General features: G+C 51.5%; 46 non-coding genes across 46 annotated transcripts; 34 read left to right on the top strand and 12 right to left on the bottom strand.

Annotated features, from left to right (window-relative positions):
• Positions 1 to 98: 98 nt before the first annotated feature.
• On the bottom strand, positions 99 to 170 carry Trnap-agg. Its single transcript has one exon. It is a non-coding gene; the product is annotated as a tRNA-Pro (tRNA).
• A 402-nt stretch (positions 171 to 572) lies between these two features.
• Trnav-cac lies at positions 573 to 645 on the top strand. Its single transcript has one exon. It is a non-coding gene; the product is annotated as a tRNA-Val (tRNA).
• Positions 646 to 803: 158 nt separating this feature from the next.
• Positions 804 to 876, top strand: Trnav-aac. Its single transcript has one exon. It is a non-coding gene; the product is annotated as a tRNA-Val (tRNA).
• Positions 877 to 12,194: 11,318 nt separating this feature from the next.
• Positions 12,195 to 12,267, top strand: Trnav-cac. Its single transcript has one exon. It is a non-coding gene; the product is annotated as a tRNA-Val (tRNA).
• Positions 12,268 to 12,425: 158 nt separating this feature from the next.
• On the top strand, positions 12,426 to 12,498 carry Trnav-aac. The gene has a single exon. It is a non-coding gene; the product is annotated as a tRNA-Val (tRNA).
• Positions 12,499 to 12,692: 194 nt separating this feature from the next.
• On the bottom strand, positions 12,693 to 12,764 carry Trnap-agg. Its single transcript has one exon. It is a non-coding gene; the product is annotated as a tRNA-Pro (tRNA).
• A 402-nt stretch (positions 12,765 to 13,166) lies between these two features.
• Trnav-cac lies at positions 13,167 to 13,239 on the top strand. Its single transcript has one exon. It is a non-coding gene; the product is annotated as a tRNA-Val (tRNA).
• A 158-nt stretch (positions 13,240 to 13,397) lies between these two features.
• Positions 13,398 to 13,470, top strand: Trnav-aac. The gene has a single exon. It is a non-coding gene; the product is annotated as a tRNA-Val (tRNA).
• Positions 13,471 to 13,664: 194 nt separating this feature from the next.
• On the bottom strand, positions 13,665 to 13,736 carry Trnap-agg. Its single transcript has one exon. It is a non-coding gene; the product is annotated as a tRNA-Pro (tRNA).
• Positions 13,737 to 14,138: 402 nt separating this feature from the next.
• On the top strand, positions 14,139 to 14,211 carry Trnav-cac. The gene has a single exon. It is a non-coding gene; the product is annotated as a tRNA-Val (tRNA).
• A 158-nt stretch (positions 14,212 to 14,369) lies between these two features.
• Positions 14,370 to 14,442, top strand: Trnav-aac. Its single transcript has one exon. It is a non-coding gene; the product is annotated as a tRNA-Val (tRNA).
• Positions 14,443 to 14,636: 194 nt separating this feature from the next.
• Trnap-agg lies at positions 14,637 to 14,708 on the bottom strand. Its single transcript has one exon. It is a non-coding gene; the product is annotated as a tRNA-Pro (tRNA).
• Positions 14,709 to 15,110: 402 nt separating this feature from the next.
• On the top strand, positions 15,111 to 15,183 carry Trnav-cac. Its single transcript has one exon. It is a non-coding gene; the product is annotated as a tRNA-Val (tRNA).
• Positions 15,184 to 15,341: 158 nt separating this feature from the next.
• Positions 15,342 to 15,414, top strand: Trnav-aac. Its single transcript has one exon. It is a non-coding gene; the product is annotated as a tRNA-Val (tRNA).
• Positions 15,415 to 15,608: 194 nt separating this feature from the next.
• On the bottom strand, positions 15,609 to 15,680 carry Trnap-agg. Its single transcript has one exon. It is a non-coding gene; the product is annotated as a tRNA-Pro (tRNA).
• A 402-nt stretch (positions 15,681 to 16,082) lies between these two features.
• On the top strand, positions 16,083 to 16,155 carry Trnav-cac. Its single transcript has one exon. It is a non-coding gene; the product is annotated as a tRNA-Val (tRNA).
• Positions 16,156 to 16,313: 158 nt separating this feature from the next.
• Trnav-aac lies at positions 16,314 to 16,386 on the top strand. The gene has a single exon. It is a non-coding gene; the product is annotated as a tRNA-Val (tRNA).
• Positions 16,387 to 16,580: 194 nt separating this feature from the next.
• On the bottom strand, positions 16,581 to 16,652 carry Trnap-agg. Its single transcript has one exon. It is a non-coding gene; the product is annotated as a tRNA-Pro (tRNA).
• Positions 16,653 to 17,054: 402 nt separating this feature from the next.
• Positions 17,055 to 17,127, top strand: Trnav-cac. The gene has a single exon. It is a non-coding gene; the product is annotated as a tRNA-Val (tRNA).
• A 158-nt stretch (positions 17,128 to 17,285) lies between these two features.
• On the top strand, positions 17,286 to 17,358 carry Trnav-aac. Its single transcript has one exon. It is a non-coding gene; the product is annotated as a tRNA-Val (tRNA).
• Positions 17,359 to 17,552: 194 nt separating this feature from the next.
• Positions 17,553 to 17,624, bottom strand: Trnap-agg. Its single transcript has one exon. It is a non-coding gene; the product is annotated as a tRNA-Pro (tRNA).
• A 402-nt stretch (positions 17,625 to 18,026) lies between these two features.
• Positions 18,027 to 18,099, top strand: Trnav-cac. The gene has a single exon. It is a non-coding gene; the product is annotated as a tRNA-Val (tRNA).
• A 158-nt stretch (positions 18,100 to 18,257) lies between these two features.
• Positions 18,258 to 18,330, top strand: Trnav-aac. Its single transcript has one exon. It is a non-coding gene; the product is annotated as a tRNA-Val (tRNA).
• A 194-nt stretch (positions 18,331 to 18,524) lies between these two features.
• Trnap-agg lies at positions 18,525 to 18,596 on the bottom strand. The gene has a single exon. It is a non-coding gene; the product is annotated as a tRNA-Pro (tRNA).
• A 402-nt stretch (positions 18,597 to 18,998) lies between these two features.
• On the top strand, positions 18,999 to 19,071 carry Trnav-cac. The gene has a single exon. It is a non-coding gene; the product is annotated as a tRNA-Val (tRNA).
• A 158-nt stretch (positions 19,072 to 19,229) lies between these two features.
• Trnav-aac lies at positions 19,230 to 19,302 on the top strand. Its single transcript has one exon. It is a non-coding gene; the product is annotated as a tRNA-Val (tRNA).
• A 194-nt stretch (positions 19,303 to 19,496) lies between these two features.
• Trnap-agg lies at positions 19,497 to 19,568 on the bottom strand. Its single transcript has one exon. It is a non-coding gene; the product is annotated as a tRNA-Pro (tRNA).
• A 402-nt stretch (positions 19,569 to 19,970) lies between these two features.
• On the top strand, positions 19,971 to 20,043 carry Trnav-cac. The gene has a single exon. It is a non-coding gene; the product is annotated as a tRNA-Val (tRNA).
• Positions 20,044 to 20,200: 157 nt separating this feature from the next.
• Trnav-aac lies at positions 20,201 to 20,273 on the top strand. Its single transcript has one exon. It is a non-coding gene; the product is annotated as a tRNA-Val (tRNA).
• Positions 20,274 to 20,467: 194 nt separating this feature from the next.
• Positions 20,468 to 20,539, bottom strand: Trnap-agg. The gene has a single exon. It is a non-coding gene; the product is annotated as a tRNA-Pro (tRNA).
• A 402-nt stretch (positions 20,540 to 20,941) lies between these two features.
• Positions 20,942 to 21,014, top strand: Trnav-cac. Its single transcript has one exon. It is a non-coding gene; the product is annotated as a tRNA-Val (tRNA).
• Positions 21,015 to 21,172: 158 nt separating this feature from the next.
• Positions 21,173 to 21,245, top strand: Trnav-aac. The gene has a single exon. It is a non-coding gene; the product is annotated as a tRNA-Val (tRNA).
• Positions 21,246 to 21,439: 194 nt separating this feature from the next.
• On the bottom strand, positions 21,440 to 21,511 carry Trnap-agg. Its single transcript has one exon. It is a non-coding gene; the product is annotated as a tRNA-Pro (tRNA).
• A 402-nt stretch (positions 21,512 to 21,913) lies between these two features.
• Trnav-cac lies at positions 21,914 to 21,986 on the top strand. The gene has a single exon. It is a non-coding gene; the product is annotated as a tRNA-Val (tRNA).
• A 157-nt stretch (positions 21,987 to 22,143) lies between these two features.
• On the top strand, positions 22,144 to 22,216 carry Trnav-aac. The gene has a single exon. It is a non-coding gene; the product is annotated as a tRNA-Val (tRNA).
• Positions 22,217 to 22,410: 194 nt separating this feature from the next.
• On the bottom strand, positions 22,411 to 22,482 carry Trnap-agg. The gene has a single exon. It is a non-coding gene; the product is annotated as a tRNA-Pro (tRNA).
• A 402-nt stretch (positions 22,483 to 22,884) lies between these two features.
• Trnav-cac lies at positions 22,885 to 22,957 on the top strand. Its single transcript has one exon. It is a non-coding gene; the product is annotated as a tRNA-Val (tRNA).
• Positions 22,958 to 23,115: 158 nt separating this feature from the next.
• On the top strand, positions 23,116 to 23,188 carry Trnav-aac. The gene has a single exon. It is a non-coding gene; the product is annotated as a tRNA-Val (tRNA).
• A 668-nt stretch (positions 23,189 to 23,856) lies between these two features.
• Trnav-cac lies at positions 23,857 to 23,929 on the top strand. Its single transcript has one exon. It is a non-coding gene; the product is annotated as a tRNA-Val (tRNA).
• Positions 23,930 to 24,087: 158 nt separating this feature from the next.
• Trnav-aac lies at positions 24,088 to 24,160 on the top strand. Its single transcript has one exon. It is a non-coding gene; the product is annotated as a tRNA-Val (tRNA).
• Positions 24,161 to 24,828: 668 nt separating this feature from the next.
• Positions 24,829 to 24,901, top strand: Trnav-cac. Its single transcript has one exon. It is a non-coding gene; the product is annotated as a tRNA-Val (tRNA).
• Positions 24,902 to 25,059: 158 nt separating this feature from the next.
• Positions 25,060 to 25,132, top strand: Trnav-aac. Its single transcript has one exon. It is a non-coding gene; the product is annotated as a tRNA-Val (tRNA).
• Positions 25,133 to 25,800: 668 nt separating this feature from the next.
• Trnav-cac lies at positions 25,801 to 25,873 on the top strand. Its single transcript has one exon. It is a non-coding gene; the product is annotated as a tRNA-Val (tRNA).
• A 158-nt stretch (positions 25,874 to 26,031) lies between these two features.
• Positions 26,032 to 26,104, top strand: Trnav-aac. The gene has a single exon. It is a non-coding gene; the product is annotated as a tRNA-Val (tRNA).
• A 668-nt stretch (positions 26,105 to 26,772) lies between these two features.
• Positions 26,773 to 26,845, top strand: Trnav-cac. The gene has a single exon. It is a non-coding gene; the product is annotated as a tRNA-Val (tRNA).
• A 158-nt stretch (positions 26,846 to 27,003) lies between these two features.
• Positions 27,004 to 27,076, top strand: Trnav-aac. Its single transcript has one exon. It is a non-coding gene; the product is annotated as a tRNA-Val (tRNA).
• The last annotated feature ends 157 nt before the right edge of the window (positions 27,077 to 27,233 follow it).

Consider the following 27,233-nt stretch of genomic DNA (forward strand, 5'->3'; position numbering starts at 1 on the left):
CAATTGCTCACATCGAATAAGAAATTCATTTGATATTGACGGCGAGCTTTTTGCGCTGACTCAGCCACTGACGTGCGATCAGTTTGCACAAAACGCTAGGGCTCGTCCGGGATTTGAACCCGGGACCTCCTGCACCCTAAGCAGGAATCATACCTCTAGACCAACGAGCCCTGTGACACGGCGAATGCCAATTATTGCAGTCCCTAGATGTCGTCCAGGGTGCCCTGGAAGTCTCGTGTACGCTGGCGGGATGGGGGCGGCGCGAATTCCCGCGGTCGGCGGCCTTCCTGGGCTATTGGTACCTTCATGTAGAGCTGCCGCCGGGCTCGCACTGCCTGCTGCTGAGAAAGTGATTGCTTTTGCTGATATGACTTGCAATAACGACTGCGCGAAACGCCGCTATCTCGTTAGGGGTGCTACGGCAGACACCCTCTCGAGCACCCCGAAGACTTCTTGAGCCCTCGGCTGTGATGGGTTCCAGGCTGACAAAAGAACTGTCGTGTGTGCATTCGCGGACTAGAGAAAGGCTGAGGCAAGTTCGAGTGAACAAGGATGGACTCCTCGGGTCCGTCGTTTCCGTAGTGTAGCGGTTATCACGTCTGCTTCACACGCAGAAGGTCCCCGGTTCGATCCCGGGCGGGAACAGTATTTTCTTGCCTATGTCGTATTGTCCTCCAATGAGCCACGTCGTGTGTGGATCTGCTGCATGTCTCTTCGTTTTGCAAGTACCACATTTATTGAATTTTTTAGTTACGATGGCAACATCACTACAAGTTGTCTGTGAAGTAAGGTGCACACAAGCAGTTTCGGTGGTGTAGCGGTTATCACGTCTGCCTAACACGCAGAAGGTCCCCGGTTCGATCCCGGGCGGAAACACTTTTTCATCACTTTAAGCAAGACTTACTAACATGCATCTGCTACCATCTGTACCCGAAACCTTCGTAATCGCCTTCACGCGTCGGACTTCAGTCGGCTCTCAGCCGTGGCAGCGTGCGGACGGCCCCGCGCGCCGGCCAGTGCTCCGCTGCAGGCGTTGTTTACTTCCGCGTCGTAGCTTTCAGGCTTGCGTCCGTCCACTGTGAACAACATGTCGAGCGCTTACCGCCGTGCGACCCTTAAAGTTTCCTTCCTAGCTGAACATGCGCGACCTCGTGCACATGAAGTTGAAACGTTCATACGTGAAGAAGTTCGTTTAGATCCTAACCACGTTATCGGAATCCATTTTTCGATCACGAGTAGTGTCGTTCATATTAAAATGACAAACACCGAGGTGTGTGAAGATGTTATTCGCCGCCATGCCAATGGACTTAAGTTCAAATACTCTGATGGTCACGTCGGAGCTGTAACACTTGAACTCGCAGAGTACGGTCAACGCACGATTAGGGTGTTTGAACTACCTTTTGAAGTGCCGAAGGACGAAGTTGTCTCTGCGTTACAACCATTCGGTAACGTCATCGGTTACGTAGAGGAAAAATGGCAAACCTTCACGACCTACCATGTCCTTAATGGTGTGCGTCAGGTCAAAATTGAACTGAAAAAACATATTCCATCATACCTGACCATTGGCGGGGTGCGAGCCATTGTCATGTACGACGGCCAACCCCGAACATGTGCGGGTTGTGGACAAGAAGGCCACGTCAGATCCGCCTGCATGCGACGCCGCCTGATCCAGACGCCGGTCGGCGAGGAAGCGTCCCCAGCGGTGATGACTCAGATCCCTGTCACATACGCCAAGGTTGCCCAGGAAGGTAGCACGTCTACACAGAGTCTTCCTGCTCCGTTGACGTCGTCTGATCAGGTAGATACAACCGCTCCTGAGATTCCTTCTGAGGTGCCCCAGACGCCAGATCCTAACCTGCCGAATCATCGCAGCACTGTGACTGAAAATGCTACTGAGATGGACGTTGATCCGGGAGTGGTACCTACTTCTGCTTTCCTTCAGACTGGTCCGGAGTCAGACGAAAGCCACCCGCCATCGGACTCTGAACGACTTGTTCGAAAACAAGGGTCGACACGAAAGAGAAAGAAACGTAGCCGTACACCCCCTGATGAATCCATTCTACGGATGGATACCGGGGATGCAGACCCGAAGATGGACGACAAACCGATCTTTGATGACCGAAAGGCTGATGCGACAGACCCGCCACAGGCGACCACTGACAACGAACACCCCTCATTACTGACGCCGTCGCCCCCACAGGTCGACGTTGAAGAGAGCCTATCCGATGAGACGAAAACTACGTCTCCTCTCCACGTGGATGACGTGCACAGCCGATGCCCTACCGCAGCATCAGTCTCCTGGGCAGACGACGTGGAGATCGAAGGGACTGGGGTGGACGCTGCTGATGATGGGGCACCTCCATCGGTTGCGCCCGCGCCCGCAAACTCTCCACAATAGCAGCCTCTTCAGCGGACCGGCAAGATCGACGACCTCTCGCTCCTGAAGAAGAAACCCCGCCTGTGCCTGTGGGACTCCAACACCAGCATTATCGTGTCGCAACGATTAACCTCGCGACCATTCGTGCGCCCCACAAACTAGCGCTGCTCCGCGATATGATTTATGATGCGGACATAGATATTGCGCTTTTTCAGGAAGTGCATGTCGCCGATTTTTCACCACCACATGGCTTCACGATGCATCTTTCTCCCGCTTCGGACACCGGTAGTGGTGTTGCCATCATCTTACGCGAAGGTCTTCCTGCCGAAGATGTCCTATACCTCCCCAGCGGCAGAGGTATGGCCCTTACTCTCTTTGGTGTACGCATCATCAATATTTATGCGCCGTCGGGCTCCAGCTACCGTCGTGAACGCAATGCCTTCTTCGCGAATGAAGTCACACCCCTTTTTATGGGACCACACGATGACTGGATCATGGGTGGAGACTTCAACTGCACCCAGCGACCTCAGGATCAATTGCCGCGTCACTCACCATGCGCCGCTCTGGAAACAGTCGTCACGCGGCTACAATTTGTCGACACGTGGAGACATGTTCACGGTGATCTTTTGGGCTTTACGTACCACACTGCGCACTCCTCTAGCCGACTGGATCGCATCTACATCTCGCGATCCCTAATTCAACACACTCGACAGGCTGAAATCTGGCCTGTTGCTTTCTCAGACCATGAGGCTTACTTCTGTGATGTTGTTCTCACAAGACAGGCAGTATGGCACGGACGTGGTTTATGGAAACTGAACACGGCACTTCTTAATTCACCTGACTGTCGACTTCTAATAGAAGACACTTGGATCACATGTAATAGACGCCGACCCACGTATCCGTCTACCATATCCTGGTGGATCCAGTGTGCAAAACCTGCTCTTCGAAAAACTTTAATCCGGTATGGCAAAGATGTTGTCGCCTGGAGGAAGAGCACTATGGACTTTTACTACAGGATCCTACGAGAATGCTCCGCGATGCCAGCCTCCCCTGAGCGCCATACAAGGATGAACCAAGCTAAGGCCCAAATTTCCAATCTCATGCGACGGCATTTGGAAGGGGCGATAGTACGATCTCGTACTGCTGATCGCATGCCTCATGAACATCCGTCGATGTACCATATCGTTCAAGAACGACAAAATCGACGCCGAAAATTGATTCACGTCCTAACGGATCAAGACGGGCGTCGCTACGCAACCCAATCTGCCATAGGGAATGTGCTTCACGCCCACTACCGGCAGCTCTACGCCGCAGTTCCACATTCCCCAGAGTTGATCGAGGAAGTCTCACAGCTCAACTTCGGTGGTATCCCAGGAGATGCGGCGATTGAATTGATGTCGGAGGTGACTGATGAGGAAGTCCGCGATGCGATCCGGGCAGGAACCATCAATCGCTCCCCGGGCCCCGACGGTCTTCCCCTCGAATTTTATCGCACCTTCCGTGATTTGTTAGAGTCCACCTTCACCTCCATCTGTCGGGAACTGATGTCTCCGGAAGTACCTGTGCCGGACGCTTTCATGGAAGGAATTATTATTCCTGTACATAAACCGCACGGTGGCAACAATATCAGTGATTATCGGCCCCTCACCCTCCTTAACAGTGATATGAAAATCTTCACTCGCCTTTTGGCAGCACGACTTAAAAACGTTGCCCGATATGTTGTGTCGCCAGACCAAGCATCTTTGGGAGGCGACAACAATATTCGCACGGCTTTATGCCGCTACAGGGATATGATCGCCGTTACCCAGGCACAACGCCTCTCTGGGGCACTTGCGTCTTTGGACTTCAGTCAAGCTTTCGATAGGGTTGACCATTCGTTCCTTACGGCCGTTCTCCACCATATGGGTTTCCCGGTCGCCGTTATCATGGTAGTGATGCGCCTTCTGCGGGGTGCCTCATCCAGGATTATGTACAATGGCAGACTCACTCCACCGATAATAATAGGTCGATCCGTACGTCAAGGTTGCCCTCTATCAGCAATTTTGTACGCCTTTTCCTTGGAATCCTTGCTATGTGGGCTAAGACAACGTTTGGTAGGGTTGTCCATAGATCGCTACCGATTCTGTTGCACGGCCTATGCTGACGATGTCGTCATCTGTTTACGTAATGCCGACGAAGTTCGAGCTGTTTTGACGTGGGTAGCGACTTATGGTGAGGCGTCGGGTAGCTCTTTAAACGTACGTAAGTCACAAGTTATGTTCATTGGCACGGGACTTCCCGTGGAGTGCGTTACACCTCTCACCACCGTTGATACCATTCGTTGTTTGGGAATAGATTTTTCATCTGATCTCCGGCGTTCAGCCACCATCAACTGCCGACGCCTCCTTTTAATGATCAGAGCAGGTCTTATGGACCATCGCCTTCGATCCCTAGATATTCTCCAACGAGCTCGATATGTCAATACATATATCGCATCCCGAGTTCCCCATGTAGCGCAAGTTCTACCTTTCCCGCTTACTGTGGCACGTCGCATGTTGGCAGCGATGGCATCTTTCGTCAGCTCTGGGATGTTGTTCAAAGTTAACTATGCGACCCTTACTCTTCCCCGTGAACGAGGTGGGATAGGTCTGTTTCACGTGCCGGATAGAGCTCGCGCCCTATTTGTCAGCTCCCAGATGACGGTATGGACACGTTGCCCAACGAGCCTCACTGGTCTCCTCCTGTCGGCATACTCGCCGGCCTCACTGTCAGCCCCAGTGATGATCGCGGATGTTCCGGCCCAGTTCCATTATATACGGTACTTCTTTCTGGAACTCAGTTATCTACGCCTCACCTTACCAAGACAGCTTTTACTCAAGACAAAGGCAGTATACAATGTCCTCCAATTAGGTCGTCCTCCTAACCCGATTGAACTAAAGTTCCCACAGGTTGACTGGCGTCATGTATGGCGCGCGGTGTTCGCCTGTTACCTTGACACGAATGTTCAATCTGTCTGGTACATAACTGTCAATGGTAAGCAAATCAACCAATTTCGCCTTCATCGTATCCACCTCGCCCAATCACCTCTATGCTCCACGTGTGGAGTGCCAGACAATGATGAACATCGGTTTGTTTGCGGACCGGCGGCGGAGGTTTGGCACTTGGTTCGACGTATTGTGGCTTTTCTAACGCGGGACATTCCGGATCGGATTACTCCCCTTTCATTATTATTTCCGGAACGTGACTATTTTCCTCGGACAAAGACCAATGCTGTGAATTGGATTCGCGGACATGCCATTCACTACTTATTTGGACAAACTGTAGACTCTGTACTCGATTTTTGGACATACCTCAATGACCGTCATTATGTCGTTGTCCGTAACCCAAAATACAGACAATTTTTCTCGAACTTCCTTGGGAGTGCTTTCCACGAGCCGCCTCGCAGCTGGAATGTGTTAAGCCAAGAGAGGAGAAGGTTTCCTGCTTGAACCAATGAACATTTCTGAACAATTGAACGGAACACATCAATTTCGAGAAGACGTGACTCAACATATTACCAGCGGGGCGCAGAAGGCCTCTGATCAATTACACAAAAAAAAAAAAAAAAAAAACACGCAGAAGGTCCCCGGTTCGATCCCGGGCGGAAACACTTTTTCATCACTTTAAGCAAGACTTACTAACATGCATCTGCTACCATCTGTACCCGAAACCTTCGTAATCGCCTTCACGCGTCGGACCAGAGTGTCAATTGCTCACATCGAATAAGAAATTCATTTGATATTGACGGCGAGCTTTTTGCGCTGACTCAGCCACTGACGTGCGATCAGTTTGCACAAAACGCTAGGGCTCGTCCGGGATTTGAACCCGGGACCTCCTGCACCCTAAGCAGGAATCATACGCCTTTTTTTTTTTTTTTTTTTTTTTTTTTTTTTTTTTTTTTTTTTTTTTTGTGGGCCTCCCTTCTCCCCACACAGCCCATCCATACGCTCACCTTTTTGTGCCTTCTTCGGCTAGCTTCTGCGCTTTTTTTTTGAGATTTTTTTATTTTTATTTTTATTTTTATTTTTTTTTTTTTATTTTTTTAGATATATATTTTGCGGTGGTGTATCTCAGGATCACTACCTCTCAAGCTCGTCTTCACTTAGTAATGGCATGAATGTTTCCGTGTCGTTCTGCTTTCATCGATGTTTGAGTTGCTTGAGGCTTGATTCAATGTTGTCGTCTCTTAGCGTTGAGAGTAGGTTCGCCGAGATGGCCGCCGTGCTGTTTCCTTGCAGTTATTCACTAAAGTAACTGGTGTGTTCCTTGAGTTGGTGGAGGCAAGATCAACAAGAGCATATGTTTCTCTTTCAGCATCATAGATAATAAGGAGAAATTAAAGGTCCGTGTTGAGGAAAAACGGGTATCTAGAAAGAAATACTGCCTCGTCTGAGTTAAACTTCATCAAATTAAACTATACGTGTCTTCTAGGGAACGTAAAGAAACAGAAATAAATATTGGCTCCACAAGTTTAGCATCCTGTTGCATGCTGATTCTCTTTGGGATTAGGTGCACACATTGTACCAACCATGAAACAATAAAGTCCGGAGAACTGACAAAGAGATACCCTGATGATAGAAGAAAGGAATAAAAAGCAATAATCGTGCTCAATAGTTCGCACACTTAAAGTTTTCCATCATTCAAAGCAACGGTGAGAAATTTCTGAAATTTTTCTTTATATTTTCGTAATCGTTTGATCGCGTAATATTCGGCAATAAGATACAGATGAAAATCAGAAAGTGTAGGCGTTTTAGTCGTCAGCATATAATAGAGGTACTGTCCAATTAACCAGGTATAGCTATTATTTTTAGATTTCGGAAATAATTGCCAGTCCGGGTGGAGTATATCCTGCAGTTGTATTGCGGATGGCGACGTTCTATTAATAAGAGCCAGTTTCATTCTCGTCCAGTTCCAGATTTGCGTTTGATCTCTGCAGTATAATATGTGTTGCAACGTTTCCACATGTCCACATGCGTCGCAAGTCGGTGTAGGCCGTAATTGGATCTTACACAATTTCTCTCCCGTGGGCATCACCTCGTTCACAACATCATACCACAAGGAACGTACTCGGGAACGAAGAAGAGGAGTGCTGATATTCATCCAAATTTGTCGCCAGTTCTTGCCAGGATACTTCATTTCAATAGAGTTATTCTGTTGCCGATTGTAAATACACTGTAAACAGCCGCAGCAGTGAATGCTTGCAGGTGTTGATGCACATAGCTGGACTCCACGTAATATCGGCGAATATGAACGAGCTCGGGATGGATAGGTCCAACATTTATCGGTGGCGTCATATCCGGTGGTCGTAACTGCTGGAATAGACGTGCCGTAAGACCTGTCTGACTACATCGTACGATCCTTGATGTTCTAGCTAGAAAAATCGCTAAGCACTGTAATTCAACATCTTTAAGGGCTAGACCACCTTTATAGTGAGGTAAAGCGGTAGCCTTGAAAGCGACTTTAAAAATATTACCTCGCCAAACGTACCAGCCTGCAAGAGCTAAAATTCTGTTTGCAATATCGGTAGGAATAGGGAGAACAGCGGCAACATGGTAAATCTTGCTGAGAACATAATAATTGACGAAATGTGCTCTCTGAATCCTGTCTAAAGACCGCGTATTGTGCTCTCGAATCAAAGCTCGAAGGACGTTGAGCTTCTGTTCCCAATTCACTCTCACCATTTCCCGTGGATTCGAAGTGAGAATCAAACCAAGGTGCTTGAGTTGGTTGGTTGCCTCTAACCAAACGGTGTTCGCAAAGCGAGCCTGCGGACCTAAATGCAAGACTTTGGATTTCCGTTCGTTAAGGCGTGCACCGCAGGCGCTGGCATACCGGTGGACAAGCCGTCGCACGGTATCGAACTCTCCGTCGTTGTTGATAAGGACGCTAATATCGTCCGCATAGGCATGACAGACGGTCTTTGTATTCAGCGTTTGAAGACCCGGTAAGGTGACGCAAAACGTCTTCAGTAGTGGCTCTATAGCAATGGCGAAAAGAGTCGTAGAAAGCGGGCACCCTTGTCGCAAACCTTGGTGAATGGGCACAGGGGCTGTTAACTGGCCGTTGAATTTCACGCGGGAAGACGTATTGCAGATACAGTGTCTTATTATCTGTACGAAATGCTGGTTGAAACCCAGTTTTTCCAGCGTTCTGAACAGAAATCCGTGGTTAGTCCTATCAAATGCCTTATCGAAGTCAAAAAAGACTATTGCCAACGTGGTCTTGCAAATCCAAGTCAAATATGCAATATCTCGATATTCGCACAGGGCGTCTATCATTGATCGGCCAGTAACCACGTTCATGTGATATGAACCAAGAACTTTACGAAGGACTGGCTTGAGTCTGGCATTGATAATCCTAGTAAAGATTTTGAAATCTGCGTTGAGTAGGGTGATTGGTCGTAAGTTAATGAGTGAAGTCCCCGGTGACGGTTTGGAGACTAAGACTATCATGCCCTCAGTAAACTGCGATGGAAGAGCAGTATTCATTAACAATTCATTATACATGATAGTCAGTTCGTCGCCGAAAACATCCCAGTACCGAAGATAAAATTCAATCGGCAAACCGTCTAAGCCTGCAGCTTTCCCTTTCGCCGCAGACGTAATGATAGACTTCACTTCGAAGTTAGTTATGGGTGCCAGGAGCTGTGCGTGGTCGTCCGGATCCACCGATGCCGTAATGTTAGACAAAAATTCCTCTCCCGCCTCTACATCTGTGTCATGCAGTGAGTAAAGTTGCCGGAAATGATTCCGAATAAAAGTCTTAAGCTCGCCTTGCTCATCATAAACACGACCTTCGTCATCTGTCAGTTGAGTAATGATTTTTTGTCTCCCCCTTTTAGCTTCCCGTATGACGTGGTACAAGGACGCAGACTCATTAAAGGTGTCATCGGAAGAGCGTGCCCGGACTTGGGCTCCTGCCAGAGACTCACGAACCAAAGCGGTGATTTTGGCTTTGGTACGTTTAATGCGTAGGAGATTGCCAGGCAGTGCAGAGAAATCGTTATATAACTGGCGGAGAGCGGTAAAATAAAACTCCAACGTCTGTTTCTTCCAGTACGCCTTAGCCCTGGCAAACTGACAAATACATTTCTTTATGTGCGGCTTCACTAACTCCGTCCACCAATGAACACGCTCCCTATATCTTTGTCGTCGCTGGAGGCACCATTGCCACGTTGCAATGAGATCCTTCTTCAGGTCGCCGTCGTTCAACAGGGCGACGTTCAGTTGCCAGACGCCTCGACCCAAAAAGGTTTTCTGCGAGACATGCCGAAGCGTGATGTGATACGCACAGTGGTCGCTAAAATTAACAGGCCATATTTCACAATCCCTGGCAGCGCTTAAAATGTCTTTAGATACATAAAACCTATCCAGACGACTAGCGGAGGCAGCGGTAACATAAGTATATCCGGCGACCTGCGGGCGAAGTGAGCACCAGGTATCTTGTAAGTCCAGCCCATCAATTAAATCTCGCAACTCCAAACAAAAATTAAAATTCGGACACTGGTCTTCTCTGCGTACAACACAATTAAAATCGCCGCCCAATAAAATCCTCGAACAACCACAGGATAATAATGGTACAATCGCATCGCGATAAAAAACACTCCTATCCCTTCGGCCTGTAGATCCAGTCGGGGCGTAGACGTTGATCAAAAGCAAATCTTCGAATTGTACGACAATCCCTCTACCCGTTTCTAAAATCGCTCGAGGTCTGCAAGTGATGCCCGCCTTGTACAAAATTGCAGTCCCTGCCTCATCGCCGATATTGATGATGGCCTCATAGCCCGTGACATTCCCGACCTTGGGTGTGACGACTTCTTGTAAGAAAACGATATCTATATCGGCGGCGTACATATAGTCAGTCAAACATTTTAATTTGACATCAGATGTTATTCGATTTATATTAGCAGTTGCAATTTTGTAATCCCGCATAAGAAAGGGCAATACCATGTTAATGCGTATCGTCGGCCCAGGACGGCTGCTTGCTCGACCCCGGCGAGGGAGTGGTATCCATAAAGGCATCGGGTCCAGAACTGTCGACATGCATCACCACATCGGTCTCCTCTGAATGCTGCACGACCTGTACTCCATCGTCTGTAACGATTCTCTCACATTCATCGGTCCGGAACTGCTTGATTGTACGTTGCAGTTTCTGTTCAAGAGTACGAGTTTCCTCGTCACTCAGCTTACGGACCGATTTCTTTGGTCGTCCTTTCTTCTGAGGACGGACGTCCTCAACGTGTTCGTTGATGTCGGGTTTCGCAGCGGTAAGAGTAGCACCCGCGGGAGACTGTTCGTTGCCGGAAAACGCGCTTAGCGGAGAAGACACTTCAAGGGGATGGGAAACTCGCGGCTGGTTACCAGAGTCCTCAGGTGGAAGACTCTCCGCAGATGGGTGCAGATGTTGATCGGGCAATCCTGGCGGAGGTTCCACATGGACCACGCCAGCATCCGAAGGGCGCGAATTTCCGGCCCCGTCGATTGCATAGTTTTCCACGTCAGAATCAACGGGCATTCGGCTCGCCGTAGCTGTGTTTACATCGGCGGCGGTCACGTCAGGCACAACCTCAGCCGCGTGCAGCGGTGGCGCGCTAACGACAGACGGACCGACAAGGCTCTCGGCATACGTCGGCCTATTGCCATCCTGCCCTGCTGCAAGGGCATCGCGTTGTCGCAAAACACGACGCACTGGTTTAGCACGGGGACACGCGGCCTTCAGATGGTCCGTAGAGGAACAAAGTACACAAGTACGTGGTTGCCCCTCGTACATAACGAGTGCCCGGAAGCCTTGTATCACGACATTCGACGGGATATGCTTCGAGAGGTCAATTCGCGCTACCCTGACACCATTATCCACATTGAAGTGTTTAAGTCCACTCCACTGCTCTTGGTGAATTTCCAATACGTTCCCATACTGGGACAGACATTGCCGAATACGTGCAAGTTCAATTTCAAATGGTAGGTTGAACACACGGACCGTGCGCAGACCTAACCCAGCATGGGTAACGACAACTTTACAAATTTCACCATCAGAATTAACGAACTCGGCAGTACCCTTAGTTAAGTCCATTACACGAAAACAAGGCTCGTCACTAACAAGTTTCACGTAGACAGCATTCGCCAGGAAATCGTAAGAAAACCCTAAAACTTCCTCGTCTTTAAGACTCAATCTGTCGAAGAAGAAATCGACTAATTCGTGGACCTGTGGTCGGCTAAAACCGAACGGGAATTGGAAACGCAACGTGTAACGGCGTAACTGATCATCCATGGCAAAGGCCATGATGTACTTACAAGGCCCAACCAGCTGCAGGCGCCGCCAAACACGCGCGGAGCGAGCACTCCGGCACGTCTGCACACGGCCGCTGCTGCGGCGGAACTGACCCCTAGACCAACGAGCCCTGTGACACGGCGAATGCCAATTATTGCAGTCCCTAGATGTCGTCCAGGGTGCCCTGGAAGTCTCGTGTACGCTGGCGGGATGGGGGCGGCGCGAATTCCCGCGGTCGGCGGCCTTCCTGGGCTATTGGTACCTTCATGTAGAGCTGCCGCTGGGCTCGCACTGCCTGCTGCTGAGAAAGTGATTGCTTTTGCTGATATGACTTGCAATAACGACTGCGCGAAACGCCGCTATCTCGTTAGGGGTGCTACGGCAGACACCCTCTCGAGCACCCCGAAGACTTCTTGAGCCCTCGGCTGTGATGGGTTCCAGGCTGACAAAAGAACTGTCGTGTGTGCATTCACGGACTAGAGAAAGGCTGAGGCAAGTTCGAGTGAACAAGGATGGACTCCTCGGGTCCGTCGTTTCCGTAGTGTAGCGGTTATCACGTCTGCTTCACACGCAGAAGGGCCCCGGTTCGATCCCGGGCGGGAACAGTATTTTCCTGCCTATGTCGTATTGTCCTCCAATGAGCCACGTCGTGTGTGGATCTGCTGCATGTCCCTTCGTTTTGCAAGTACCACATTTATTGAATTTTTTAGTTACGATGGCAACATCACTACAAGTTGTCTGTGAAGTAATGTGCACACAAGCAGTTTCCGCGGTGTAGCGGTTATCACGTCTGCCTAACACGCAGAAGGTCCCCGGTTCGATCCCGGGCGGAAACACTTTTTCATCACTTTAAGCAAGACTTACTAACATGCATCTGCTACCATCTGTACCCGAAACCTTCGTAATCGCCTTCACGCGTCGGACCAGAGTGTCAATTGCTCACATCGAATAAGAAATTCATTTGATATTGACGGCGACCATTTTGCGCTGACTCAGCCACTGACGTGCGATCAGTTTGCACAAAACGCTAGGGCTCGTCCGGGATTTGAACCCGGGACCTCCTGCACCCTAAGCAAGAATCATACCCCTAGACCAACGAGCCCTGTGACACGGCGAATGCCAATTATTGCAGTCCCTAGATGTCGTCCAGGGCGCCCTGGAAGTCTCGTGTACGCTGGCGGGATGGGGGCGGCGCGAATTCCCGCGGTCGGCGGCCTTCCTGGGCTATTGGTACCTTCATGTAGAGCTGCCGCTGGGCTCGCACTGCCTGCTGTTGAGAAAGTGATTGCTTTTGCTGATATGACTTGCAATAACGACTGCGCGAAACGCCGCTATCTCGTTAGGGGTGCTACGGCAGACACCCTCTCGAGCACCCCGAAGACTTCTTGAGCCCTCGGCTGTGATGGGTTCCAGGCTGACAAAAGAACTGTCGTGTGTGCATTCACGGACTAGAGAAAGGCTGAGGCAAGTACGAGTGAACATGGATGGACTCCTCGGGTCCGTCGTTTCCGTAGTGTAGCGGTTATCACGTCTGCTTCACACGCAGAAGGGCCCCGGTTCGATCCCGGGCGGGAACAGTATTTTCCTGCCTATGTCGTATTGTCCTCCAATGAGCCACGTCGTGTGTGGATCTGCTGCATGTCCCTTCGTTTTGCAAGTACCACATTTATTGAATTTTTTAGTTACGATGGCAACATCACTACAAGTTGTCTGTGAAGTAATGTGCACACAAGCAGTTTCCGCGGTGTAGCGGTTATCACGTCTGCCTAACACGCAGAAGGTCCCCGGTTCGATCCCGGGCGGAAACACTTTTTCATCACTTTAAGCAAGACTTACTAACATGCATCTGCTACCATCTGTACCCGAAACCTTCGTAATCGCCTTCACGCGTCGGACCAGAGTGTCAATTGCTCACATCGAATAAGAAATTCATTTGATATTGACGGCGACCATTTTGCGCTGACTCAGCCACTGACGTGCGATCAGTTTGCACAAAACGCTAGGGCTCGTCCGGGATTTGAACCCGGGACCTCCTGCACCCTAAGCAAGAATCATACCCCTAGACCAACGAGCCCTGTGACACGGCGAATGCCAATTATTGCAGTCCCTAGATGTCGTCCAGGGTGCCCTGGAAGTCTCGTGTACGCTGGCGGGATGGGGGCGGCGCGAATTCCCGCGGTCGGCGGCCTTCCTGGGCTATTGGTACCTTCATGTAGACCTGCCGCTGGGCTCGCACTGCCTGCTGCTGAGAAAGTGATTGCTTTTGCTGATATGACTTGCAATAACGACTGCGCGAAACGCCGCTATCTCGTTAGGGGTGCTACGGCAGACACCCTCTCGAGCACCCCGAAGACTTCTTGAGCCCTCGGCTGTGATGGGTTCCAGGCTGACAAAAGAACTGTCGTGTGTGCATTCACGGACTAGAGAAAGGCTGAGGCAAGTACGAGTGAACATGGATGGACTCCTCGGGTACGTCGTTTCCGTAGTGTAGCGGTTATCACGTCTGCGTCACCCGCAGAAGGTCCCCGGTTCGATCCCGGGCGGGAACAGTATTTTCTTGCCTATGTCGTATTGTCCTCCAATGAGCCACGTCGTGTGTGGATCTGCTGCATGTCCCTTCGTTTTGCAAGTACCACATTTATTGAATTTTTGAGTTACGATGGCAACATCACTACAAGTTGTCTGTGAAGTAAGGTGCACACAAGCAGTTTCGGTGGTGTAGCGGTTATCACGTCTGCCTAACACGCAGAAGGTCCCCGGTTCGATCCCGGGCGGAAACACTTTTTCATCACTTTAAGCAAGACTTACTAACATGCATCTGCTACCATCTGTACCCGAAACCTTCGTAATCGCCTTCACGCGTCGGACCAGAGTGTCAATTGCTCACATCGAATAAGAAATTCATTTGATATTGACGGCGAGCTTTTTGCGCTGACTCAGCCACTGACGTGCGGTCAGTTTGCACAAAACGCTAGGGCTCGTCCGGGATTTGAACCCGGGACCTCCTGCACCCTAAGCAGGAATCATACCCCTAGACCAACGAGCCCTGTGACACGGCGAATGCCAATTATTGCAGTCCCTAGATGTCGTCCAGGGTGCCCTGGAAGTCTCGTGTACGCTGGCGGGATGGGGGCGGCGCGAATTCCCGCGGTCGGCGGCCTTCCTGGGCTATTGGTACCTTCATGTAGAGCTGCCGCTGGGCTCGCACTGCCTGCTGTTGAGAAAGTGATTGCTTTTGCTGATATGACTTGCAATAACGACTGCGCGAAACGCCGCTATCTCGTTAGGGGTGCTACGGCAGACACCCTCTCGAGCACCCCGAAGACTTCTTGAGCCCTCGGCTGTGATGGGTTCCAGGCTGACAAAAGAACTGTCGTGTGTGCATTCACGGACTAGAGAAAGGCTGAGGCAAGTACGAGTGAACATGGATGGACTCCTCGGGTCCGTCGTTTCCGTAGTGTAGCGGTTATCACGTCTGCTTCACACGCAGGAGGGCCCCGGTTCGATCCCGGGCGGGAACAGTATTTTCCTGCCTATGTCGTATTGTCCTCCAATGAGCCACGTCGTGTGTGGATCTGCTGCATGTCCCTTCGTTTTGCAAGTACCACATTTATTGAATTTTTTAGTTACGATGGCAACATCACTACAAGTTGTCTGTGAAGTAATGTGCACACAAGCAGTTTCCGCGGTGTAGCGGTTATCACGTCTGCCTAACACGCAGAAGGTCCCCGGTTCGATCCCGGGCGGAAACACTTTTTCATCACTTTAAGCAAGACTTACTAACATGCATCTGCTACCATCTGTACCCGAAACCTTCGTAATCGCCTTCACGCGTCGGACCAGAGTGTCAATTGCTCACATCGAATAAGAAATTCATTTGATATTGACGGCGACCATTTTGCGCTGACTCAGCCACTGACGTGCGATCAGTTTGCACAAAACGCTAGGGCTCGTCCGGGATTTGAACCCGGGACCTCCTGCACCCTAAGCAAGAATCATACCCCTAGACCAACGAGCCCTGTGACACGGCGAATGCCAATTATTGCAGTCCCTAGATGTCGTCCAGGGTGCCCTGGAAGTCTCGTGTACGCTGGCGGGATGGGGGCGGCGCGAATTCCCGCGGTCGGCGGCCTTCCTGGGCTATTGGTACCTTCATGTAGACCTGCCGCTGGGCTCGCACTGCCTGCTGCTGAGAAAGTGATTGCTTTTGCTGATATGACTTGCAATAACGACTGCGCGAAACGCCGCTATCTCGTTAGGGGTGCTACGGCAGACACCCTCTCGAGCACCCCGAAGACTTCTTGAGCCCTCGGCTGTGATGGGTTCCAGGCTGACAAAAGAACTGTCGTGTGTGCATTCACGGACTAGAGAAAGGCTGAGGCAAGTACGAGTGAACATGGATGGACTCCTCGGGTCCGTCGTTTCCGTAGTGTAGCGGTTATCACGTCTGCTTCACACGCAGAAGGGCCCCGGTTCGATCCCGGGCGGGAACAGTATTTTCCTGCCTATGTCGTATTGTCCTCCAATGAGCCACGTCGTGTGTGGATCTGCTGCATGTCCCTTCGTTTTGCAAGTACCACATTTATTGAATTTTTTAGTTACGATGGCAACATCACTACAAGTTGTCTGTGAAGTAATGTGCACACAAGCAGTTTCCGCGGTGTAGCGGTTATCACGTCTGCCTAACACGCAGAAGGTCCCCGGTTCGATCCCGGGCGGAAACACTTTTTCATCACTTTAAGCAAGACTTACTAACATGCATCTGCTACCATCTGTACCCGAAACCTTCGTAATCGCCTTCACGCGTCGGACCAGAGTGTCAATTGCTCACATCGAATAAGAAATTCATTTGATATTGACGGCGACCATTTTGCGCTGACCCAGCCACTGACGTGCGATCAGTTTGCACAAAACGCTAGGGCTCGTCCGGGATTTGAACCCGGGACCTCCTGCACCCTAAGCAAGAATCATACCCCTAGACCAACGAGCCCTGTGACACGGCGAATGCCAATTATTGCAGTCCCTAGATGTCGTCCAGGGTGCCCTGGAAGTCTCGTGTACGCTGGCGGGATGGGGGCGGCGCGAATTCCCGCGGTCGGCGGCCTTCCTGGGCTATTGGTACCTTCATGTAGACCTGCCGCTGGGCTCGCACTGCCTGCTGCTGAGAAAGTGATTGCTTTTGCTGATATGACTTGCAATAACGACTGCGCGAAACGCCGCTATCTCGTTAGGGGTGCTACGGCAGACACCCTCTCGAGCACCCCGAAGACTTCTTGAGCCCTCGGCTGTGATGGGTTCCAGGCTGACAAAAGAACTGTCGTGTGTGCATTCACGGACTAGAGAAAGGCTGAGGCAAGTACGAGTGAACATGGATGGACTCCTCGGGTCCGTCGTTTCCGTAGTGTAGCGGTTATCACGTCTGCTTCACACGCAGAAGGGCCCCGGTTCGATCCCGGGCGGGAACAGTATTTTCCTGCCTATGTCGTATTGTCCTCCAATGAGCCACGTCGTGTGTGGATCTGCTGCATGTCCCTTCGTTTTGCAAGTACCACATTTATTGAATTTTTTAGTTACGATGGCAACATCACTACAAGTTGTCTGTGAAGTAATGTGCACACAAGCAGTTTCCGCGGTGTAGCGGTTATCACGTCTGCCTAACACGCAGAAGGTCCCCGGTTCGATCCCGGGCGGAAACACTTTTTCATCACTTTAAGCAAGACTTACTAACATGCATCTGCTACCATCTGTACCCGAAACCTTCGTAATCGCCTTCACGCGTCGGACCAGAGTGTCAATTGCTCACATCGAATAAGAAATTCATTTGATATTGACGGCGACCATTTTGCGCTGACCCAGCCACTGACGTGCGATCAGTTTGCACAAAACGCTAGGGCTCGTCCGGGATTTGAACCCGGGACCTCCTGCACCCTAAGCAAGAATCATACCCCTAGACCAACGAGCCCTGTGACACGGCGAATGCCAATTATTGCAGTCCCTAGATGTCGTCCAGGGTGCCCTGGAAGTCTCGTGTACGCTGGCGGGATGGGGGCGGCGCGAATTCCCGCGGTCGGCGGCCTTCCTGGGCTATTGGTACCTTCATGTAGAGCTGCCGCCGGGCTCGCACTGCCTGCTGCTGAGAAAGTGATTGCTTTTGCTGATATGACTTGCAATAACGACTGCGCGAAACGCCGCTATCTCGTTAGGGGTGCTACGGCAGACACCCTCTCGAGCACCCCGAAGACTTCTTGAGCCCTCGGCTGTGATGGGTTCCAGGCTGACAAAAGAACTGTCGTGTGTGCATTCACGGACTAGAGAAAGGCTGAGGCAAGTACGAGTGAACATGGATGGACTCCTTGGGTCCGTCGTTTCCGTAGTGTAGCGGTTATCACGTCTGCTTCACACGCAGAAGGTCCCCGGTTCGATCCCGGGCGGGAACAGTATTTTCTTGCCTATGTCGTATTGTCCTCCAATGAGCCACGTCGTGTGTGGATCTGCTGCATGTCCCTTCGTTTTGCAAGTACCACATTTATTGAATTTTTGAGTTACGATGGCAACATCACTACAAGTTGTCTGTGAAGTAAGGTGCACACAAGCAGTTTCGGTGGTGTAGCGGTTATCACGTCTGCCTAACACGCAGAAGGTCCCCGGTTCGATCCCGGGCGGAAACACTTTTTCATCACTTTAAGCAAGACTTACTAACATGCATCTGCTACCATCTGTACCCGAAACCTTCGTAATCGCCTTCACGCGTCGGACCAGAGTGTCAATTGCTCACATCGAATAAGAAATTCATTTGATATTGACGGCGACCATTTTGCGCTGACTCAGCCACTGACGTGCGATCAGTTTGCACAAAACGCTAGGGCTCGTCCGGGATTTGAACCCGGGACCTGCTGCACCCTAAGCAAGAATCATACCCCTAGACCAACGAGCCCTGTGACACGGCGAATGCCAATTATTGCAGTCCCTAGATGTCGTCCAGGGTGCCCTGGAAGTCTCGTGTACGCTGGCGGGATGGGGGCGGCGCGAATTCCCGCGGTCGGCGGCCTTCCTGGGCTATTGGTACCTTCATGTAGACCTGCCGCTGGGCTCGCACTGCCTGCTGCTGAGAAAGTGATTGCTTTTGCTGGTATGACTTGCAATAACGACTGCGCGAAACGCCGCTATCTCGTTAGGGGTGCTACGGCAGACACCCTCTCGAGCACCCCGAAGACTTCTTGAGCCCTCGGCTGTGATGGGTTCCAGGCTGACAAAAGAACTGTCGTGTGTGCATTCGCGAACGAGAGAAAGTCTGAGGCAAGTTCGAGTGAACAAGGATGGACTCCCCGGGTCCGTCGTTTCCGTAGTGTAGCGGTTATCGCGTCTGCTTCACACGCAGAAGGTCCCCGGTTCGATCCCGGGCGGGAACAGAATTTTCCTGCCTATGTCGTATTGTCCTCCAATGAGCCACGTCGTGTGTGGATCTGCTGCATGTCCCTTCCTTTTGCAAGTACCACATTTATTGAATTTTTTAGTTACGATGGCAACATCACTACAAGTTGTCTGTGAAGTAAGGTGCACACAAGCAGTTTCCGTGGTGTAGCGGTTATCACGTCTGCCTAACACGCAGAAGGTCCCCGGTTCGATCCCGGGCGGAAACACTTTTTCATCACTTTAAGCAAGACGTACTAACATGCATCTGCTACCATCTGTACCCGAAACCTTCGTAATCGCCTTCACGCGTCGGACCCGAGTGTCAATTGCTCACATCGAATAAGAAATTCATTTGATATTGACGGCGAGCTTTTTGCGCTGACCCAGCCACTGACGTGCGATCAGTTTGCACAAAACGCTAGGGCTCGTCCGGGATTTGAACCCGGGACCTCCTGCACCCTAAGCAGGAATCATACCCCTAGACCAACGAGCCCTGTGACACGGCGAATGCCAATTATTCCAGTCCATCGATGTCGTCCAGGGTGCCCTGGAAGTCTCGTGTACGCTGGCGGGATGGGGCCGGCGCGAATTCCCGCGGTCGGCGGCCTTCCTGGGCTACTGGTACCTTCATGTAGAGCTGCCGCTGGGCTCGCACTGCCTGCTGTTGAGAAAGTGATTGCTTTTGCTGATATGACTTGCAATAACGACTGCGCGAAACGCCGCTATCTCGTTAGGGGTGCTACGGCAGACACCCTCTCGAGCACCCCGAAGACTTCTTGAGCCCTCGGCTGTGATGGGTTCCAGGCTGACAAAAGAACTGTCGTGTGTGCATTCGCGAACGAGAGAAAGTCTGAGGCAAGTTCGAGTGAACAAGGATGGACTCCCCGGGTCCGTCGTTTCCGTAGTGTAGCGGTTATCACGTCTGCTTCACACGCAGAAGGTCCCCGGTTCGATCCCGGGCGGGAACAGAATTTTCCTGCCTATGTCGTATTGTCCTCCAATGAGCCACGTCGTGTGTGGATCTGCTGCATGTCCCTTCGTTTTGCAAGTACCACATTTATTGAATTTTTTAGTACGATGGCAACATCACTACAAGTTGTCTGTGAAGTAAGGTGCACACAAGCAGTTTCCGTGGTGTAGCGGTTATCACGTCTGCCTAACACGCAGAAGGTCCCCGGTTCGATCCCGGGCGGAAACACTTTTTCATCACTTTAAGCAAGACGTACTAACATGCATCTGCTACCATCTGTACCCGAAACCTTCGTAATCGCCTTCACGCGTCGGACCCGAGTGTCAATTGCTCACATCGAATAAGAAATTCATTTGATATTGACGGCGAGCTTTTTGCGCTGACCCAGCCACTGACGTGCGATCAGTTTGCACAAAACGCTAGGGCTCGTCCGGGATTTGAACCCGGGACCTCCTGCATCCTAAGCAGGAATCATACCCCTAGACCAACGAGCCCTGTGACACGGCGAATGCCAATTATTGCAGTCCCTAGATGTCGTCCAGGGTGCCCTGGAAGTCTCGTGTACGCTGGCGGGATGGGGGCGGCGCGAATTCCCGCGGTCGGCGGCCTTCCTGGGCTATTGGTACCTTCATGTAGAGCTGCCGCTGGGCTCGCACTGCCTGCTGCTGAGAAAGTGATTGCTTTTGCTGATATGACTTGCAATAACGACTGCGCGAAACGCCGCTATCTCGTTAGGGGTGCTACGGCAGACACCCTCTCGAGCACCCCGAAGACTTCTTGAGCCCTCGGCTGTGATGGGTTCCAGGCTGACAAAAGAACTGTCGTGTGTGCATTCGCGAACGAGAGAAAGTCTGAGGCAAGTTCGAGTGAACAAGGATGGACTCCCCGGGTCCGTCGTTTCCGTAGTGTAGCGGTTATCACGTCTGCTTCACACGCAGAAGGTCCCCGGTTCGATCCCGGGCGGGAACAGAATTTTCCTGCCTATGTCGTATTGTCCTCCAATGAGCCACGTCGTGTGTGGATCTGCTGCATGTCCCTTCGTTTTGCAAGTACCACATTTATTGAATTTTTTAGTTACGATGGCAACATCACTACAAGTTGTCTGTGAAGTAAGGTGCACACAAGCAGTTTCCGTGGTGTAGCGGTTATCACGTCTGCCTAACACGCAGAAGGTCCCCGGTTCGATCCCGGGCGGAAACACTTTTTCATCACTTTAAGCAAGACGTACTAACATGCATCTGCTACCATCTGTACCCGAAACCTTCGTAATCGCCTTCACGCGTCGGACCCGAGTGTCAATTGCTCACATCGAATAAGAAATTCATTTGATATTGACGGCGAGCTTTTTGCGCTGACCCAGCCACTGACGTGCGATCAGTTTGCACAAAACGCTAGGGCTCGTCCGGGATTTGAACCCGGGACCTCCTGCACCCTAAGCAGGAATCATACCCCTAGACCAACGAGCCCTGTGACACGGCGAATGCCAATTATTGCAGTCCCTAGATGTCGTCCAGGGTGCCCTGGAAGTCTCGTGTACGCTGGCGGAATGGGGGCGGCACGAATTCCCGCGGTCGGCGGCCTTCCTGGGCTACTGGTACCTTCATGTAGAGCTGCCGCTGGGCTCGCACTGCCTGCTGTTGAGAAAGTGATTGCTTTTGCTGATATGACTTGCAATAACGACTGCGCGAAACGCCGCTATCTCGTTAGGGGTGCTACGGCAGACACCCTCTCGAGCACCCCGAAGACTTCTTGAGCCCTCGGCTGTGATGGGTTCCAGGCTGACAAAAGAACTGTCGTGTGTGCATTCGCGAACGAGAGAAAGTCTGAGGCAAGTTCGAGTGAACAAGGATGGACTCCCCGGGTCCGTCGTTTCCGTAGTGTAGCGGTTATCACGTCTGCTTCACACGCAGAAGGTCCCCGGTTCGATCCCGGGCGGGAACAGAATTTTCCTGCCTATGTCGTATTGTCCTCCAATGAGCCACGTCGTGTGTGGATCTGCTGCATGTCCCTTCGTTTTGCAAGTACCACATTTATTGAATTTTTTAGTACGATGGCAACATCACTACAAGTTGTCTGTGAAGTAAGGTGCACACAAGCAGTTTCCGTGGTGTAGCGGTTATCACGTCTGCCTAACACGCAGAAGGTCCCCGGTTCGATCCCGGGCGGAAACACTTTTTCATCACTTTAAGCAAGACGTACTAACATGCATCTGCTACCATCTGTACCCGAAACCTTCGTAATCGCCTTCACGCGTCGGACCCGAGTGTCAATTGCTCACATCGAATAAGAAATTCATTTGATATTGACGGCGAGCTTTTTGCGCTGACCCAGCCACTGACGTGCGATCAGTTTGCACAAAACGCTAGGGCTCGTCCGGGATTTGAACCCGGGACCTCCTGCACCCTAAGCAGGAATCATACCCCTAGACCAACGAGCCCTGTGACACGGCGAATGCCAATTATTGCAGTCCCTAGATGTCGTCCAGGGTGCCCTGGAAGTCTCGTGTACGCTGGCGGGATGGGGGCGGCGCGAATTCCCGCGGTCGGCGGCCTTCCTGGGCTATTGGTACCTTCATGTAGAGCTGCCGCTGGGCTCGCACTGCCTGCTGCTGAGAAAGTGATTGCTTTTGCTGATATGACTTGCAATAACGACTGCGCGAAACGCCGCTATCTCGTTAGGGGTGCTACGGCAGACACCCTCTCGAGCACCCCGAAGACTTCTTGAGCCCTCGGCTGTGATGGGTTCCAGGCTGACAAAAGAACTGTCGTGTGTGCATTCGCGAACGAGAGAAAGTCTGAGGCAAGTTCGAGTGAACAAGGATGGACTCCCCGGGTCCGTCGTTTCCGTAGTGTAGCGGTTATCACGTCTGCTTCACACGCAGAAGGTCCCCGGTTCGATCCCGGGCGGGAACAGAATTTTCCTGCCTATGTCGTATTGTCCTCCAATGAGCCACGTCGTGTGTGGATCTGCTGCATGTCCCTTCGTTTTGCAAGTACCACATTTATTGAATTTTTTAGTTACGATGGCAACATCACTACAAGTTGTCTGTGAAGTAAGGTGCACACAAGCAGTTTCCGTGGTGTAGCGGTTATCACGTCTGCCTAACACGCAGAAGGTCCCCGGTTCGATCCCGGGCGGAAACACTTTTTCATCACTTTAAGCAAGACGTACTAACATGCATCTGCTACCATCTGTACCCGAAACCTTCGTAATCGCCTTCACGCGTCGGACCCGAGTGTCAATTGCTCACATCGAATAAGAAATTCATTTGATATTGACGGCGAGCTTTTTGCGCTGACTCAGCCACTGACGTGCGATCAGTTTGCACAAAACGATAGAGCTCGTCCGGGATTTGAACCCGGGACCTCCTGCACCCTTAGCATGAATCATACACCTAGACCAACGAGCCCTGTGACACGGCGAATGCCAATTATTCCAGTCCATCGATGTCGTCCAGGGTGCCCCGGAAGTCTCGTGTACGCTGGCGGGATGGGGCCGGCGCGAATTCCCGCGGTCGGCGGCCTTCCTGGGCTACTGGTACCTTCATGTAGAGCTGCCGCTGGGCTCGCACTGCCTGCTGTTGAGAAAGTGATTTCTTTTGCTGATATGACTTGCAATAACGACTGCGCGAAACGCCGCTATCTCGTTAGGGGTGCTACGGCAGACACCCTCTCGAGCACCCCGAAGACTTCTTGAGCCCTCGGCTGTGATGGGTTCCAGGCTGACAAAAGAACTGTCGTGTGTGCATTCGCGAACGAGAGAAAGTCTGAGGCAAGTTCGAGTGAACAAGGATGGACTCCCCGGGTCCGTCGTTTCCGTAGTGTAGCGGTTATCACGTCTGCTTCACACGCAGAAGGTCCCCGGTTCGATCCCGGGCGGGAACACAATTTTCCTGCCTATGTCGTATTGTCCTCCAATGAGCCACGTCGTGTGTGGATCTGCTGCATGTCCCTTCGTTTTGCAAGTACCACATTTATTGAATTTTTTAGTTACGATGGCAACATCACTACAAGTTGTCTGTGAAGTAAGGTGCACACAAGCAGTTTCCGTGGTGTAGCGGTTATCACGTCTGCCTAACACGCAGAAGGTCCCCGGTTCGATCCCGGGCGGAAACACTTTTTCATCACTTTAAGCAAGACGTACTAACATGCATCTGCTACCATCTGTACCCGAAACCTTCGTAATCGCCTTCACGCGTCGGACCCGAGTGTCAATTGCTCACATCGAATAAGAAATTCATTTGATATTGACGGCGAGCTTTTTGCGCTGACTCAGCCACTGACGTGCGATCAGTTTGCACAAAACGATAGGGCTCGTCCGGGATTTGAACCCGGGACCTCCTGCACCCTTAGCATGAATCATACACCTAGACCAACGAGCCCTGTGACACGGCGAATGCCAATTATTCCAGTCCATCGATGTCGTCCAGGGTGCCCCGGAAGTCTCGTGTACGCTGGCGGGATGGGGCCGGCGCGAATTCCCGCGGTCGGCGGCCTTCCTGGGCTACTGGTACCTTCATGTAGAGCTGCCGCTGGGCTCGCACTGCCTGCTGTTGAGAAAGTGATTGCTTTTGCTGATATGACTTGCAATAACGACTGCGCGAAACGCCGCTATCTCGTTAGGGGTGCTACGGCAGACACCCTCTCGAGCACCCCGAAGACTTCTTGAGCCCTCGGCTGTGATGGGTTCCAGGCTGACAAAAGAACTGTCGTGTGTGCATTCGCGAACGAGAGAAAGTCTGAGGCAAGTTCGAGTGAACAAGGATGGACTCCCCGGGTCCGTCGTTTCCGTAGTGTAGCGGTTATCACGTCTGCTTCACACGCAGAAGGTCCCCGGTTCGATCCCGGGCGGGAACAGAATTTTCCTGCCTATGTCGTATTGTCCTCCAATGAGCCACGTCGTGTGTGGATCTGCTGCATGTCCCTTCGTTTTGCAAGTACCACATTTATTGAATTTTTTAGTTACGATGGCAACATCACTACAAGTTGTCTGTGAAGTAAGGTGCACACAAGCAGTTTCCGTGGTGTAGCGGTTATCACGTCTGCCTAACACGCAGAAGGTCCCCGGTTCGATCCCGGGCGGAAACACTTTTTCATCACTTTAAGCAAGACGTACTAACATGCATCTGCTACCATCTGTACCCGAAACCTTCGTAATCGCCTTCACGCGTCGGACCCGAGTGTCAATTGCTCACATCGAATAAGAAATTCATTTGATATTGACGGCGAGCTTTTTGCGCTGACTCAGCCACTGACGTGCGATCAGTTTGCACAAAACGATAGGGCTCGTCCGGGATTTGAACCCGGGACCTCCTGCACCCTTAGCATGAATCATACACCTAGACCAACGAGCCCTGTGACACGGCGAATGCCAATTATTCCAGTCCATCGATGTCGTCCAGGGTGCCCCGGAAGTCTCGTGTACGCTGGCGGGATGGGGCCGGCGCGAATTCCCGCGGTCGGCGGCCTTCCTGGGCTACTGGTACCTTCATGTAGAGCTGCCGCTGGGCTCGCACTGCCTGCTGTTGAGAAAGTGATTGCTTTTGCTGATATGACTTGCAATAACGACTGCGCGAAACGCCGCTATCTCGTTAGGGGTGCTACGGCAGACACCCTCTCGAGCACCCCGAAGACTTCTTGAGCCCTCGGCTGTGATGGGTTCCAGGCTGACAAAAGAACTGTCGTGTGTGCATTCGCGAACGAGAGAAAGTCTGAGGCAAGTTCGAGTGAACAAGGATGGACTCCCCGGGTCCGTCGTTTCCGTAGTGTAGCGGTTATCACGTCTGCTTCACACGCAGAAGGTCCCCGGTTCGATCCCGGGCGGGAACAGAATTTTCCTGCCTATGTCGTATTGTCCTCCAATGAGCCACGTCGTGTGTGGATCTGCTGCATGTCCCTTCGTTTTGCAAGTACCACATTTATTGAATTTTTTAGTTACGATGGCAACATCACTACAAGTTGTCTGTGAAGTAAGGTGCACACAAGCAGTTTCCGTGGTGTAGCGGTTATCACGTCTGCCTAACACGCAGAAGGTCCCCGGTTCGATCCCGGGCGGAAACACTTTTTCATCACTTTAAGCAAGACGTACTAACATGCATCTGCTACCATCTGTACCCGAAACCTTCGTAATCGCCTTCACGCGTCGGACCCGAGTGTCAATTGCTCACATCGAATAAGAAATTCATTTGATATTGACGGCGAGCTTTTTGCGCTGACTCAGCCACTGACGTGCGATCAGTTTGCACAAAACGATAGGGCTCGTCCGGGATTTGAACCCGGGACCTCCTGCACCCTTAGCATGAATCATACACCTAGACCAACGAGCCCTGTGACACGGCGAATGCCAATTATTCCAGTCCATCGATGTCGTCCAGGGTGCCCCGGAAGTCTCGTGTACGCTGGCGGGATGGGGCCGGCGCGAATTCCCGCGGTCGGCGGCCTTCCTGGGCTACTGGTACCTTCATGTAGAGCTGCCGCTGGGCTCGCACTGCCTGCTGTTGAGAAAGTGATTGCTTTTGCTGATATGACTTGCAATAACGACTGCGCGAAACGCCGCTATCTCGTTAGGGGTGCTACGGCAGACACCCTCTCGAGCACCCCGAAGACTTCTTGAGCCCTCGGCTGTGATGGGTTCCAGGCTGACAAAAGAACTGTCGTGTGTGCATTCGCGAACGAGAGAAAGTCTGAGGCAAGTTCGAGTGAACAAGGATGGACTCCCCGGGTCCGTCGTTTCCGTAGTGTAGCGGTTATCACGTCTGCTTCACACGCAGAAGGTCCCCGGTTCGATCCCGGGCGGGAACAGAATTTTCCTGCCTATGTCGTATTGTCCTCCAATGAGCCACGTCGTGTGTGGATCTGCTGCATGTCCCTTCGTTTTGCAAGTACCACATTTATTGAATTTTTTAGTTACGATGGCAACATCACTACAAGTTGTCTGTGAAGTAAGGTGCACACAAGCAGTTTCCGTGGTGTAGCGGTTATCACGTCTGCCTAACACGCAGAAGGTCCCCGGTTCGATCCCGGGCGGAAACACTTTTTCATCACTTTAAGCAAGACGTACTAACATGCATCTGCTACCATCTGTACCCGAAACCTTCGTAATCGCCTTCACGCGTCGGACCCGAGTGTCAATTGCTCACATCGAATAAGAAATTCATTTGATATTGACGGCGAGCTTTTTGCGCTGACT

This window comes from Schistocerca americana, unplaced genomic scaffold (assembly GCF_021461395.2).
Source record: "Schistocerca americana isolate TAMUIC-IGC-003095 unplaced genomic scaffold, iqSchAmer2.1 HiC_scaffold_139, whole genome shotgun sequence".
Taxonomy (NCBI): domain Eukaryota; kingdom Metazoa; phylum Arthropoda; class Insecta; order Orthoptera; family Acrididae; genus Schistocerca; species Schistocerca americana.